Here is a 16,522-nt window from a genome sequence, read left to right on the forward strand (position 1 = left end):
AGAGGCTAAGGCGGGAGGATTGCTTGAGCCTGGGAGGTTGAGGCTGCAGTGAGCTGTAATTGCACCACTGCATTCCAGCCTGGGTGACAGGGTGAGACCCTGTCTCAGAAAAAATAAATAAATAGAATAAAAACAAAAATTAAAAAAAAAATAAAGAAGTGAAAACAAAAACTTAACTCTATACAAAAGTGACTGTGAGCTATATAAATATTTCCCACTGAAGCAAAACTAAATGTATCTACAATTCGACTTCCTCTTATCCAGATTCCAAAAATGACTTCTATTCTAATGGTACTCAACCCTAGATGTGTGATGGAAGGGAAGTCAGAGTGGAAAGACAAAATTCTTAACAATTTTGGTTGAAAACACTTTATGTTTGCAAATTACCTGTTTTAATGTGTGTGTGTGTGTGTGTGTGTGTGTGTGTGTGTCTGTGTGTTGGAATTGTGAGTATAAGTGTATTTCTATATGAATACATTGTGGAGAGGAGAGACCCTTCCAGGGCTTTGAAAGGGGCCTGTGCAAGCTTAAGTTCCAATAGCTTCATGGTGAATTGGACACTGTCTAATACTCTATAATTCTATGAATTAATCCCTAATGTTGAGGATGAGAGGAGTTGGGGTGGGAGCCTTCCCAAAGCCTCTAACATTATATAACACATAGCACTTCCTCTGTTTCTAATAAGGCAGGATTTTCTCCTCTAATTATATGTCCTGTTGCATTTTTTTTTCTTGTGATGCCAAATTCTGGGTGATAAACCACTTAAAAAATTGTAAACAAATTTTTACTACTGGAAAAATAATAAATTCACATATTTTAGAGATTCAAGTAAGGCTGATAAAAATCAGCAGTCCCATGGCTTCTCCCAATCCAACAGTCAACCACTTTCATCCAACTTTTTAAGATTATTTCAGGTTTTAAAAATATTTTAAAAATTATTTATATACTATGGTCTCTCAGGTCATTATTTTAGACATTATTGCCTCTATCATAACCTATGCAAAATTTAGCTTTCAGCTTTATTGTTTTCTTTCCTGGAGCCATCCCTTCTGGAGCCTCCTACTGCTCCCTTCGGATCTGGACCCATCATTCTCCAGGACTCTCATATGGTTGTTTTCCTAGGGCTTCCCTTTGCCAGCACCCTGAGGTATTGAGAAAGTCCTTTCATCTCTGTCCTGTGTAGTATTTCTGATTCCTGGCTCTCATATTCTTCTTTTTTTCTTGGTTTACTCATCTATTTTGATGAAATATATCTTACAGTAGCTTTCTGAAAAAGAATATATAGGAGGCAAGTCTTTAGAAACTGCAAATTAAAAAAAAACCTATATATTTTTCACTCTTAGGTCAAAAGTAATTTCCCATCACATCAGAATTCCGAAGGCATTGTTCCAATGTTTTCCATCTTCAGTCTTGCTGATAAGTCAAATACAATTTGACTTCCACTTCTTTGTAGGTAACCTGTTTCTTCTCTTTGGGTGTTTTCAGCATTTTTTTTTTTTTTTTTTTTTGAGACAGAGTCTCACTCTGTCACCCAAGCTGGAGTGCAGTGGCGTGAGCTCCGCTCACTGCAACCTCTACCTCTCCGTTCAAATAATTCTCATGCCTCAGCCTCTGAGCAGCTGAGATTACAGGTGTGTACCACCATGCCCACCTAATTTTTAAAATTTTTTGTAGAGACAGGTTTTTGCCATATTGCCCAGTCTGGTCTTGAACTCCTGGCCTCAAGCGATCTGCCAGTCTTGGCCTCCCAAAGTGCTGGGAATACAGGCATGAGCCACTGCACCTGGCCTGGATGTTTTTAGGATCTTTCACTTAACCCTGGTATTCTGAAAATGTATAATAATTTGCCCAGTGTGTGTTGTTTTTTAGTCACTGGGTTGGACACTTGGTGGGTGGACGTTTTTAGTCTGGAGGATCATGTCCTTTGGATTTGGGAAATTTTCGTCCATTTTTTTAAGTTAAAAAAATAATATTCTCCCTACTGTTTGCTTTGTTTTTGGGTTCTGGAACTATTATTTAGAAATTGGATTTCCTGGAATGTTTCTAATTTCTGTTTCTTTTTATTATTATTGTCATTTTTTTGGTCTTTTTTTGTTCTACTTCTACCTTTTAGGAAATTTTCATGGATTTAAAATTTTTATGTATTTTTAATTTTGAAGAACTTTTTTTCTTCTTAGATTATTACTCTAAAACTTTTATATAGTATCCTGCTATTATTTCAAGGATGAAATATCTTTATTATTTCTCTGAGTTCTTTTTTTTTTGAGACAGAGTCTTACTCTGTGGCCCAGGCTGGAGTGCAGTGGTGGGATCTCGGCTCACTGCAACCTCCTGGGTTCAAGCAATTCTCCTGCCTCAGCCCCCCGAGTAGCTGGGACCACAGGTGTGCACCACCATGCCCGGCTAATTTTTGTATTTTTAGTAGAGACGGGGTTTCACCATGTTGGCCAAACTGGTCTCGAACTTCCGGTCTCAGGTGATCTGCCCACCTCAGCCTCCCAGAGTGCTGGGATTACAGGCATGAGCCACTGTGCCTGGCCATTTCTCTGAGTTCTTTATTATTATTATTATTATTATTATTATTATTATTATACTTTAGGTTCTAGGGTACATGTGCACAACGTGCAGGTTTGTTACATATGTATACATGTGCCATGTTGGTGTGCTGCACCCATTAACTCATCATTTACATTAGGTATATCTCCTAATGCTATCCCTCCCCACTCTCCCCACCCCACAACAGGACCTGGTGGGTGATGTTCCCTGCCCTGTGTCCAAGTGTTCTCATTGTTCATTCCCATCTATGAGTGAGAACATGTGGTGTTTGGTTTTCTGTCCTTGCAATAGTTTGCTCAGAATGGTGGTTTCCAGCTTCACCCATGTCCCTGCAAAGGACATGAACTCATCCATTTTTATGGCTGCAGAGTATTCCATGGTGTATATGTGCCACATTTTCTTAATCCAGTCTATCATTGTTGGACATTTGGGTTGGTTCCAAGTCTGCTATTGTGAATAGTGCCGCAATAAACATACATGTGCATGTGTCTTTATAGAAGCATGATTTATAATCCTTTGGGTATATACCCAGTAATGGGATGGCTGGATCAAATGGTATTTCTAGTTCTAGATCCTTGAGGAATCGCCACACTGTCTTCCACAATGGTTGAACTAATTTACACTCCCACCAACAGTGTAAAAGTGTTCCTATTTCTTCACATCGTCTCCAGCACCTGTTGTTTCCTGACTTTTTAATGATCGCCATTCTAACTGGTGTGAGATGGTATCTCATTGTGGTTTTGATTTGCATTTCTCTGATGGCCAGTGATGATGAGCATTTTTTCATGTGTCTGTTGGTTGCATAGATGTCTTCTTTTGAGAAGTGTCTGTTCATATCCTTCGCTCACTTTTTGATGGGGTTGTTTGATTTTTTCTTGTAAATTTGTTTAAGTTCTTTGTAGATTCTGGATGTTAGCCCTTTGTCAGATGGGTAGATTGTAAAAATTTTCTCCCATTCTGTAGGTTGCCTGTTCACTCTGATGGTAGTTTCTTTTGCTGTGCAGAAGCTCTTTAGTTTAATGAGATCCCATTTGTCAATTTTGGCTTTTGTTGCCATTGCTTTGGTGTTTTAGTCATGAAGTCCTTGCCCATGCCTATGTCCTGAATGGTATTGCCTAGGTTTTTCTTCTAGGGTTTTTATGGTTTTTAGGTCTAACATTTAAGTCTTTAATCCATTTGAATTAATTTTTGTATAAGGTATAAGGAAGGGATCCAGTTTCAGCTTTCTATATGTGGCTAGCCAGTTTTCCCAACACCATTTATTAAATAGGGAATCCTTTCCCCATTTCTTGTTTCTGTCAGGTTTGTCAAAGATCAGATGGTTGTAGATGTGTGGTATTATTTCTGAGGTCTCTGTTCTATTCTCTTGGTCTATATCTCTGTTTTGGTACCAGTACCATGCTGTTTTGGTTATTGTAGCCTTGTAATATAGTCTGAAGTCAGGTAGCGTGATGCCTCCAGCTTTGTTCTTTTGGCTTAGGATTGTCTTGGCAATGTGGTCTCTTTTTTGGTTCCATATGAACTTTAAAGTAGTTTTTTCCAATTCTGTGAAGAAAGTCATTGGTAGCTTGATGGGGATGGCATTGAATCTATAAATTACCTTGGGCAGTATGGCCATTTTCACGAATTGATTCTTCCTATCCAAGAGCATGGAAGGTTCATCCATTTGTTTGTGTCCTCTTTTATTGTGTTGAGCAGTGGTTGGTAGTTCTCCTCGAAGAGGTCCTTCACATCCCTTGTAAGTTGGATTCCTAGGTATTTTATTCTCTTTGAAGCAATTGTGAGTGGGAGTTCACTCATGATTTGGCTCTCTGTTTGTCTGTTATTGGCGTATAGGAATGCTTGTGATTTTTGTACATTGATCCTGAGACTTTGCTGAAGTTGCTTATCAGCTTAAGGAGATTTTGGGCTGAGACTATGGGGTTTTCTAAATATACAATCACATCACCTGCAAACAGGGACAATTTCACTTCCTCTTTTCCTAATTGAATACCCTTTATTTCTTTCTGCTGCCTGATTGCCCTGACCAGAACTTCCAACACTATGTTGAATAGGAGTGGTGAGAGAGGGCATCCCTGTCTTGTACCAGTTTTCTAAGGGAATGCTTCCAGTTTTTGTCCATTCAATATGATATTGGTTGTGGGTTTGTCATAAATAGCTCTTATTATTTTGAGATGTGTCCCATCAATACCTAGTTTATTGAGAGTTTTTAGCATGAAGTGTGTTGAATTTTGTCGAAAGCCTTTTCTGCATCTATTGAGATAATCATGTGGTTTTTATCTTTGGTTCTGTTTATATCATGGATTACATTTAATGATTTGCATATGTTGAACCAGCCTTGCATCCTGGGGAAGAAGCCAATTTGATCGTGGTGGATAAGCTTTTTGATGTTCGCTGGATTCAGCTTGCCAGTATTTTATTGAGGATTTTTGCATCGATGTTCATCAGGGATATTGGTCTAAAATTCTCTTTTTTTGTTGTGTCTTTGCCAGGCTTTGGTATCAGGATGATGCTGGCCTCATAAAATGAGTTAGGGAGGATTCACTCTTTTTCTATTGATTGGAATAGTTTCAGAAGGAATGGTATCAGCTGCTTTTTGTACCTCTGGTAGGATTCGGCTGTGAATCTGTCTGATCCTGGACTTTTTTTGGTTGGTAGGCCATTAATTATTGCCGCAATTTCAGAATCTGTTATTGGTCTATTCAGGGATTCAACTTCTTCCCGGTTTAGTCTTGGGAGGGTGTATGTGTCCAGGAATTTATCCATTTCTTCTAGATATGCTAGTTTATTTGCATAGAGGTATTTATAGTATTCTCTGATGGTAGTTTGTATTTCTGTGGAATCGGTGGTAATATCCCCTTTATCATTTTTTATTGCGTCTATTTGATTCTTCTCTCTTTTCTTCTTTATTAGTTTTGCTAACGGTCTATCAATTTTGTTGATCTTTTCAAAAAACCAACTCCTGGATTAACTGATTTTTTGAAGGGTTTTTTGTGTCTCTATCTCCTTCAGTTCTGCTCTGATTTTAGTTATTTCTTGCCTTCTGCTAGCTTTTGAATGTGTTTGCTCTCGCTTCTCTAGTACTTTTAATTGTGATGTTAGGGTGTCAATTTTAGATCTTTCCTGCTCTCTCTTGTGAGCATTTAGTGCTCTAAATTTCCCTCTACACACTGCTTTAAATATGTCCCAGAGATTCTGGTATGTTTTGTCTTTGTTCTCCTGGTTTCAAAGAACATCTTTATATCTGCCTTCATTTTTTTATGTACCCAGGAGTCATTCAGGAGCAGGTTGTTCAGTTTCCATGTAGTTGAGTGGTTTTGAGTGAGTTTCTTAATCCTGAGTTGTAGTTTGATTGCACTGTGGTCTGAGAGACAGTTTGTTATAATTTCTGTTCTTTTACATTTGCTGAGGAGTGCTTTACTTCCAACTATGTGGTCAATTTTGGAATAAGTGTGATGTGGTGCTGAGAAGAATGTATATTCTGTTGATTTGGGGTGGAGAGTTCTGTTGATGTCTATTAGGTCTGCTTGTTGCAGAGCTGAGTTCAGGTCTTGGATACCCTTGTTAACCTTCTGTCTCATTGATCTGTCTAATATTGACGGTGGGGTGTTAAGGTCTTCTGTAATTATTGTGTGGGAGTCTAAGTCTCTTTGTAGGTCTCTAAGGACTTGCTTTATGAATCTGGGTGCTCCTGTATTGGGTGCATATGTATTTAGGATAGTTAGCTCTTCTTGTTGAATTGATCCCTTTACCGTTATGTAGTGGCCATCTTTGCCTCTTTTCATTTTTGTTGGTTTAAAGTCTGTTTTATCAGAGACTAGGATTGCAACCCCTGCTTTTTTTTGCTTTCCATTTGCTTGGTAGTTCTTCCTCCATCCCTTTATTTTGAGCCTATGTGTGTCTCTGCACATGAGATGGGTCTTCTGAATACAGCACACTGATGGGTCTTGACTCCTCCTCCAATTTGCCACTCTGTGTCTTTTAATTGGGGCATTTAGCCCATTTATATTTAAGGTTAATATTGTGATGTCTGAATTTGATTCTGTCATTATGATGTTTGCTGGTTATTTTGCTTGTTAGTTGATGCAGTTTCTTCCTAGCATTGATGGTCTTTACAATTTGGCATGTTTTTGCAGTGGCTGGTACAGGTTGTTCCTTTCCATGTTTAGTGCTTCCTTCAGGAGCTCTTGTAAGGCAGGCCTGGTGGTGACAAAATCTCTCAGCATTTGCTTGTCTGTAAAGGATTTTATTTCTCCTTCACTTAGGAAGCTTAGTTTGGCTGGATATGAAATTCTAGGTTGAAAATTCTTTTCTTTAAGAATGCTGAATATTGGCCCCCACTCTCTTCTGGCTTGTAGAGTTTCTTCCGAGAGATCCACTGTTAGTCTGATGGGCTTCCCTTTGTGGGTAACCCGACCCTCCTCTCTGGCTGCCCTTCATATTTTTTCCTTCATTTCAACTTTGGTGAATCTGATAATTATGTGTCTTGGGGTTGCTCTTCTCGAGGAGTATCTTTGTGGCGTTCTCTGTATTTCCTGAATTTGAATGTTTACCTGCCTTGCTAGGTTGGGGAAGTTCTCCTGGATAATATCCTGCAGAGTGTTTTCCAACTTGGGTCCATTCTCCCTGTCACTTTCAGTTACACTAATTAGACTTAGATTTGGTCTTTTCACATAGTCCCATATTTCTTGGAGGCTTTCTTCATTTCTTTTTACTCTTTTTTCTCTAAACTTCTCTTCTCGCTTCATTTCATTCATTTGATCTTCAGTCACTGATACCCTTTCTTCCACTTGATCGAATCGGCTACTGAAGCTTGTGCATGTGTCACGTAGTTCTCGTGCCATGGTTTTCAGGTCCGTGAGGTCATTTAAGGTCTTCTCTATGCTGTTTATTCTAGTTAGCCATTCGTCTCATCTTTTTTCAAGGTTTTTAGCTTCTTTGTGATGGGTTTGAACATCCTCCTTTAGCTTGGAGAAGTTTGTTATTGCTGATTGTCTGAAGCCTTCTTCTCTCAACTCGTCAAAGTCATTCTCCGTCCAGCTTTTTTCTGTTGCTGGAGAGGAGCTGCATTCCTTTGGAGGAGAAGAGGCACTCTGATTTTTAGAATTTTCAGCTTTTCTGCTCTGGTTTCTCCCCATCTTTGTGGTTTTATCTACCTTTGGTCTTTGATGTTGGTGACGTACAGTTGGGGTTTTGGTGTGGATGTCCTTTCTGTTTGTTAGTTTTCCTTCTAACAGTCAGGACCCTCAGCTGCAGGTCTGCTGGAGTTTGCTGGAGGTCCACTCCAGACCCTGTTTGCCTGGGTATCACCAGCAGAGGCTGCAGAACAGCAACTATTGCAGAACAGCAAATGTTGCTGCCTGATCCTTCCTCTGGAAGCTTCGTTTCAGAGGAGCACCGGGCTGTATGAGGTGTCTGTCAGCCCTTACTGGGAGGTGTCTCTCAGTTAGGCTACCTTGGGGTCAGGGACCCACTTGACGAGGCAGTCTGTCTGTTCTCAGTTCTCAAAATCTGTGCTGGGAGAACCACTACTCTCTTCAAAGCTGTCAGACGGGGACGTTTAAGTCTGCAGAAGTTTCTGCTGCCTTTTGTTCAGCTATGCCCTGCCCCCAGAGGTGGAGTCTACAGAGGCAGGCAGGTCTCCTTGAGCTGCAGTGGGCTCCACCCAGTTCGAGCTTCCTGGCCACTTTGTTTACCTACTCAAGCCTCAGCAATGGTGGATGCCCTTCCCCCAGCCTCACTGCTGCCTTGCAGTTCGATCTCAGACTGCTGTGCTAGCAGTGAGCGAGGCTCCGTGGGGGTGGGACCCTCTGAGCCAGGTGCGGGATATAATCTCCTGGTGTGCCGTTTGCTAAGACCATTGGAAAAGCGCAGTATTAGGGGGTGGGAGTGTCCCGATTTTCCAGATACCGTCTGTCATGGCTTCCCTTGGCTAGAAAAGGTAGAAAAGGGAATTCCCTGACCCCTTGCGCTTCCCGGGTGAGGCGATGCCTCACCCTGCTTCAGCTCACACTCTGTGGACTGCACCCACTGTCCGACAAGCCCCAATGCTGTCCGACAAGCCCCAGTGAGATTAACCTGGTACCTCAGTTGGAAATGCAGAAATCACCCATCTTCTGCGTCACTCACACTGGGAGCTGTAGACTGGAGCTGTTCCTATTTGGCCATGTTTCTCCAAAGCTCCATTTCTCTGAGTTCTGAGTGACTTTTCTTCTGCTCCTTGGGTTGTATCTGTTTTCTCTGAGTGTTTGTTTTGTTTTGTTTTGTTTCATTTATTTTATCCCACTATATTAGAAATATTTCTAATATTTCTCAAATGTCTCACATTTCTAATATTTGTCAAATGTCTGATGGTCTTAGGTTGTCTATTCATATTTAAGGATAAAGTCTAAAGAGCTGTTTGTGTATCTAAAATACATCTAGAATTCTTCCACTTCTCACCACTTTCATCTGTACTATCTTGGTCACAACCACCATCAACTCTTGCCTATATATTGCAATAGTCTCCTAATTGATCTCCCTACTTCCATACCTATGCCTTACAGACTATTCTCAATAGAAGCTAAAATGTAAGTCATATTACATCACTTTTTTTTTTTTTTGAGACAAAGTCTCGTTCTGTGGCCCAGGCTGGAGTGCAGTGGCGTGATCTCAGCTCACTGCAACCTCTGCCTCCCAGGTTCAAGCGATTCTTCTGCCTCAGCCTCCCAAGTAGCTGGGATTCCAGGCGCAGGCCAGCACACACAGCTAATTTTTGTATTTTAGTGGAGACGGGTTTTCGCCACGTTGGCTAAGCTGGTCTTGTACTCCTGACTTCACGTGATCTGTCTGCCTTGGCCTGCCAAAGTGCTGGGATTACAGGCGTGAGCCACCATGCCCGATCCATAAATATATTTTAAATGAATGAATGTGTATGTGCAGGACTTGTTCTCTGATAGGCCTAACAACAGGACAATTGGATTGGTGGATGGTTGGCTTTTTTTGTTGGAGATCCCCAAATATCAGCATCTATAGGTCTTTGCCTATCTGCCATTCAGTTTCTCCAAGAAAGAAACTTACAGAATATTCTCCAATCTATTCATCCACATTACATCCATATTACAGCCTATTCATTCAATCTCCCACTTGAGGTGTCTAAGAAGCCAACTGCCATCATCTTATAGCTATGCAGTGGAAAGGACTGAGGTTCTCATATTCAGTCTGCAGATTTTCCCTTATCTCCCAGTTTTCACTTCTTTTCCTCAACAACTCTCTAGTCCCTAGGCCTATTGTCCTCTGATTTGGTCTTTTCTGATTCAATTTCTGTCTCCTGTGAGAAGGGGAGTCAGTTGAATATGCCAGGGGTTCGGATCCTGGGGGACTTACCTGCTGCCACTGGCATCCATCTGGTATTCACATTTCTTGGTTTGATTCTTCCAGATTTTTTTTTTTTGTTTTTTTTTTGGAGAGACAGGGTTTTGCTCTGTTGTCCAGGCTGGAGTGCAGTGGTGTGATCATAGCTCACCACAGCCTCATATTCCTGGGCTGAATCTATCCTCCTGCCTCAGCCTCTCAAGTATCTGGGATTACAGGCATGTCCCACCATGCCTGGCTGATTCTTCTAGAATTCTTGAGGATGAATTAGCTTTTCTTTCACTGATATCTTCTTTTGTGTGTGCTCAGGTTTAACCTTTCTCTGTTCTGTTAAGTCATTTATCCTTTCTCTATCCATTTTCTGACTTTATATGGAGTTTCTCTTTGTTTTCTTCCTCATCTTGGAGAGAGTTTTGAGAGGAAAAGAATGCCATGTTGGTACTGAAAATCAAAAAAAAAAAAATTCATCCAGATGTGTAACCTCTCTTTGGGGGTAAGCTTAAAGTGTAACAATATTGATGACAAATGGAAAGTCTTATCAGAGGAAGCTTAATTCTGTACTAATGGTGAACATTAGGAAAAGGCTTCTAGACAACTCAAGTGTTAAATAGGATTGGAGGAGGACGAGGTGAGAGGTACCATCTACAGTCAATGATTCTGATAGTTTATACCTTTTGGCCCTGTAATTGCCACTCTATGACTATGTCTTAAGGAACAACCAGAAACTTGGGCTAATAAATGTGCAATTGTATTCATTGTTACTAGACATATGGTCTAAATTAGCGAAGCCATGGCAAAATAAAATATGATATACTCATTGATATATTAATATAGACTTTTTTTTTTTTTTTTTTTTTTTTTTTTTGCGATGGAGTCTCGCTCTGTCCCCCAGGCTGGAGTGCAGTGGCATAATCTCGGCTCACTGCAAGCTCCGCTTCCCGGGTTCACGCCATTCTCCTGCCTCAGCCTCCTGAGTAGCTGAGACTACAGGCGCCCACCACCACGCCCGGCTAATTTTTTGTATTATTAGTAGAGACGGGGTTTCACCATGTTAGCCAGGATGGTCTCGATCTCCTGACCTCGTGATCCGCCTGCCTCAGCCTCCCAAAGTGCTGGGATTACAGGCATGAGCCACCACGCCCGGCCTAATATAGACATTAAAAGATATTTTTAAAGGTATTTTTAAAAAGTTAAAAAAGGTACTTTTTGACTGTTTAAGGACATGAGAAAGTGTTCACAATCTATTAAATATATTAAATGATAAAACAAGGTAAGTACATATTACTTTTATTGTAAGAAAGCTTTTTAAAGGCACAACTAAATTAGGGTGCCATTTAATTTATTTTAAACCATTTAAAAAGATTCCTAAAAGGTACACAAAGTGAGTGTTGTATAAACCAGAAGTACCAAATCATACCAAATTATGGTTTATAAATTAGTTTAAAAGAAAGCATTGGTTTCCTTTCTGAGGTACCCTTTTCTCCTATGGGTAGGCATGAAAGGGAATAAAGCAGTCATACTCCTTTTCAAGGAAACCAATTACCTTTCCTTCAGACTGTTTGGTAAACTTATAAGCCTTCGCTTTCCAGCTTTCCAAAATAATCTTTGAATGTACTTTAAAAGAACAGCTTTTCCCAGTAGTCTGCCAAGCTTTTAAAAAAAGAACTACTCTTGACCAAGTTTGGAAAAGTGCGTAAGTGTTCACTCCACATAAAACCAGTGTGTTCATTTCATAGAAAATTCCTCAGTATGTAAGACATTTTAGAGCATGCACGTGGCCTGTGCTGTAATATTAGTTATTAATACTGAAAACATTTTATTTAGGGAAAAATGATTTCCTTAGTGAAGATGTCAGTTTTTGTATCTAAACCCTTCACTACATAAAATGGATGTTGGGAAACGTCATGGCTCAGGAGATAAGCATCACCGTGAACCTTTGTGCTTAGCCTGCATTCATTTACTCGATTCACAGGGACAGAAACTGTATAGCTTCTCGGAGGGTACATCTAGCCTTTGGGCAAAGCAAGAGTTAGGATGATGAGCAAAAGTTAAATGAGGGTATGTGTTCTTCTCTGTTTTCCTTGCTCTTATTCTTTGTGTTCTTTCTCTCCTCCCTGCCCCACCCCCAATTTCCATTGGAAATGGAGAGGATAAGTATTTATATTTGCTGTTCCACACTCACAAACACTCACAAACTGATACTGACTACACAATTATGCATTTCTACCCTTCATTTCTCATATGCATTTACTGAGCATTTTATTCTGTAAGGCATTATGTGAGACATGTGGCCTTAAGGAATTTATGATTGAGCTAATGATTCAAGGTAGTTCAGTCTATACCATGTATGGTGTGGGTAGACAGGAAGGAAATCATTGTGGGCAGGTATCATAGGGAATAGCTTTTGTTCTAGGCATTTAGCTTTCTGGAATGGGGGCTTTTTCTCTTGCGATAGTTTGAATTTCATTGTTACAGCTGGGCATTTTTATATATACCCTGAAGCTGTGTATACTGGACAAAGGCTTAGGAAATAGCCTTCTCTGCCCAAGAAAGTTTGGAGTTGACGGCTGCAAATTTAAAGAGGTGAACTTTCCCTGGGTTTCTACAGAATGAGAGGATTTGTTTGGTAGAAATGTTAGACACAGATACCTGAACTAAAAATAAAGAAGTTGGACTAGTTAAGAATAGGCTAATATTCTCAGTTTTTACATATTTCAAAAACTTTAGATGTTTTTGTTGAGAAAATTTTACTGAGCAGAGTCAAATTTCTGAATCAGTAACTTTATTTTATTTTATATTTATTTATTTTTTGAGACAGGGTCTCGCTCTGTCACCCAAACTAGAGTTCAGTGGTTCAATTATGGCTCACTGCAGCCTTGACCTCCTAGGTTCAGGTGATCCTCCCACTTCAGCCTCATGAATAGCTGAGAATACAGGCGTGCACCACCACGCCTGGCTAATTTTCTGTAGAGACGGGGTTTTGTCATGTTGCCAGGCTGGTCTCAAACTCCTGGACTCAAGTGATCCACAAGTGTTGGCCTCTCAAAGTGTTGGGATTATAGGCATGAGCCACTGTGCCCAGCCTGATTCAGTCACTTTAGAGCAAGCTTGTCCAAACCATGGCCTGTGGGCTGCATGCAGCCTAGGACAGCTTTGAATGTGGCCCAACACAAATTTATAAACTTTCTTACAAAATTATGAGGTTTTTTATGATTTTTTTTTGGCTCATCACCTGTCATTCATGTTAGTGTATTTTATGTGTGGCTCAAGACAATTCTTCTTCTTCCAAAGTGGCCCCGAGAAGCCAAAAGATTGGACAGCCCTGCTTTAGAGCTTCCATATTTTAGACCTTTTAATTCTATGACTTGCTTTGGTGGATCTGATATCTCCTTAATAGTCTTAGATCCATGTGGCAGAAGTTGTAGTGTTTTCTGTTTATTGAAGAGAGAGGTCTGGGATGACAGTAGCATTTCTGTAGTTCCATTATTAAATCTTATTCACTAGTCTTTAAATATGAAACAAATCATCCTAGCACCCTACTGCAACACTCAGAGTTGTGGTGATGAATTCAGTATTGATGAATTAGTCTGTCTGGGACCTTCACAAGGGGATTTAATCATTGAAAGACACTTTACTCAACACTAAGCCCATAAAGAGTTTAATATTAATACATAGTGATTCCTCAACTCACAAATCTTTTGGGAGCAATGCTGTTATATATTTTATTCTATTAACTTATTTTTACAGAGACAGGATCTCACTCTGTCACCCAGGCTGGAGTGCAGTGGCACAATCATAGCCCACTGCAACCTTGAACTTGTGGCCTCAAGTGATCCTCTCACCTCAGCCTCCCCAAGTGCTGGGATTACAGGTGTGAGCCACCACACCCATCCCTGTTATATATTTTAACATTTTTCATATATATCATGTAAAGCAGTGATCTTTTTTAACAATTTGTTTGTGCAGCTACACAGGACCAATAAGCTACAGCTAAAAGCAAAGAGGGCCTATGTACCCCACTCTACAAGGGAAAAGAAAGGATATCTAGACATATTTCAGAATCCAGCTTAATCCCATGAAGCTTTGTCTGTCTACCGGACTACTCATTGCCTTCCCTTGGCTTTCAGATCTTACAGCCTCTGCACACAACTGTTCACTCCATTCATACCAACAACTGCTACAGCTATGTTTTGGTAACTGCTTCATGCCAGGCTCTGTACTAGGTACTAGGTGAGCGAAGCAGGCAGTGGTTTCTGCCCTCCTGGATGTTACAAAGCCATGGGAGAGGAGATAAACAAGTAACAATAAACAGTGCATTGAGTATTCTCCAGTGCATTGCATATAAACTTGCAACAGCTTTTATTTTTTCCCAGTGACTGCTTTCAACCTTGTTCACCCAATTTCTCATCTCTTAGTGAATGTTTGGCAGATCTATTAATATAACTTTCCAGTCAATTAGAGTGATTAAAATACAGTACAGACAAGCTTAAAATTCACCCTGACGTCTGATTCAAAGTGAACCCCTTCCTCACTATGTGCTGAACTTCTGTTCACCTAATCTGCAGAGAGATCCTCAAGGATTCTGGTCATTCTCTTTTTCCCGGGAAAACATATAAGATAAAAGTTTGTGGGCTGAGATGCGTCTCAGCTGCAGTTAGTCTCAAGGCTACAAGTGGTACTCAGCATCCTTTCTTTATACTCCCTCTAAATTCCTGTCACTCTTGGCTAGTACATCTACTGGCTTAGGTGTTAACCTTATGTGGTGAGGACTAAACCCCTGGTCATTCCTGAGATATCCAAGATCCAAGTCTACTGTACGTGTCCTTGTATCATCAAATCAGGCAGGGGAATACCAAGAGAAGTGCCAGTAGGTCACCCAGGTGCCACACACATTCTTCCCTGTCTCTTGTGTAGTGCAGCCCTACCTTCTGCTGATGAACAAGACCAATGACCTCTGCCAGTATGGTAGTGCCTTTCTTTGCTTGCTTGGCTTTTGGAACAAGGAGCTCAAAGTAACTTACTTAAAGTGTAATGGGACTCATGCATCCTCTGATAGAACTGCTACTCCTGTGAGAAATAGGATCTCAAGACATGCAGAGTCTGAAGTTTCAGGGAAAAGAAGCACAGATTCCCCTGGTGGGTCACTGGGGGTGACAGTAAAGTGAAGGCACTCCTATTTTTTCACCCTTTGTTTCCCAGGCCTATGCATTCTACCTACTAGGGGCACAATACAACATAATGGTTGTTGATTTAGGTGTAAACCGTGTGTATATCCTGTGAGTATCATCTCTAAGGTGACATCTAAGCTGCACCTGCAACAGGCTGTTCTATCACTCTATCAATGTAGCATCTTCTGGAGAGATGCAGAATATGAAATGACCAGTGGATCTCATGGCCGTGTGCCACCCTGCTTCGCCTCCTTTGCTGTAAATGGGTCCCTTTCTCTAGTACAGTGTTGTGCAGGATCCTGTGCTGGTGGACTGAACGCTCCGTGGATAACATCTTGGATAATGGTGCTGGCAAAGGCCTTGTAGGCATGAAAGACAAAGGTAAACTGTCAAATCCCAACAGGTGAATTGCTGCTCCTTTCAGGCGGAAGGGGTCCAATGTAATCAACTTAGTGTTTGGCCTCACCAAGAACAATGCTGTGTTGGGCCCTCGGATTTGGTCTCTGTTGCTGGCAGGTTAGCTCTTTGCCAGTGGCAGCAGAAAGATCAGCCTCAGTGAATGAGGGCCCATGCCATTGGACCCATGCGTATCCTCCAGCCCTGCACCGTGGCTACTCCATTCATGAGCCTATTGTGCTAGCACTAGGGTAGCCAGTGGCAGAGGCTGGCTGATGTCGACTGGCCACATCATGGTGTCTGCTTGATTTTTAAATACCTTTTCTGTGGTGGATGCTATCTGGTGAACACTAATATATGATAGAAAAATCTTCACATCTTTTTTTTTTTTTTTTTTTTTTTTAATGGAGTCTTGCTCTGTTGCCCAAGCTGGAGTGCAGTGGTATGATCTCAGCTCACTGCAACCTCCACCCCCCAGGTTCAAGCAATTCTCCTGCCTCAACCTCCTGAGTAGCAGGGATTGCAGGTGCCGGCCACCACACCTGGCTAGTTTTTGTATTTTTAGTAGAGATGGGGTTTCACCATGTTGCCCAGGCTGGTCTTGAACTCCTGACCTCAGGTGATCTGCCCGCCTCGGCCTCCCAAAGTGCTGGGATTACAGGCGTGAGCCATTGTGCCTGGCCCATATCTTGTGTTTCTTCCCATAGATCTATCCGTAGGCCTCTTCCCCAAACCTCCTTGTCCTTGATCATCCAAACTTTTTCCTTCCATGCCCCTGGTCAACCAGTCAAGCCATTCACTTGTGCCCATGAGTCTATGTATAGTCTTACTTCAGGCCACTTCTTCCACATAAAGTGGAGGACCAAGTGCAAAACACATAGCTGCTGTTGTTCAGTGTCACCCCAGAGTGCAGCAGCGGTGTATTATTGGCTTGTACCTGCATATCAAGTCACTCTATCCATGAACCACGTTCTGCCTTTTTTCCTCTTCTGTCAGCTGTTCCCAGAGTTCTACCCAGCTGGCCAGACGCGTGAATTGAGGGAAAAGTG

This window comes from Pan troglodytes, chromosome 2 (assembly GCF_028858775.2).
Source record: "Pan troglodytes isolate AG18354 chromosome 2, NHGRI_mPanTro3-v2.0_pri, whole genome shotgun sequence".
Classification (NCBI taxonomy): domain Eukaryota; kingdom Metazoa; phylum Chordata; class Mammalia; order Primates; family Hominidae; genus Pan; species Pan troglodytes.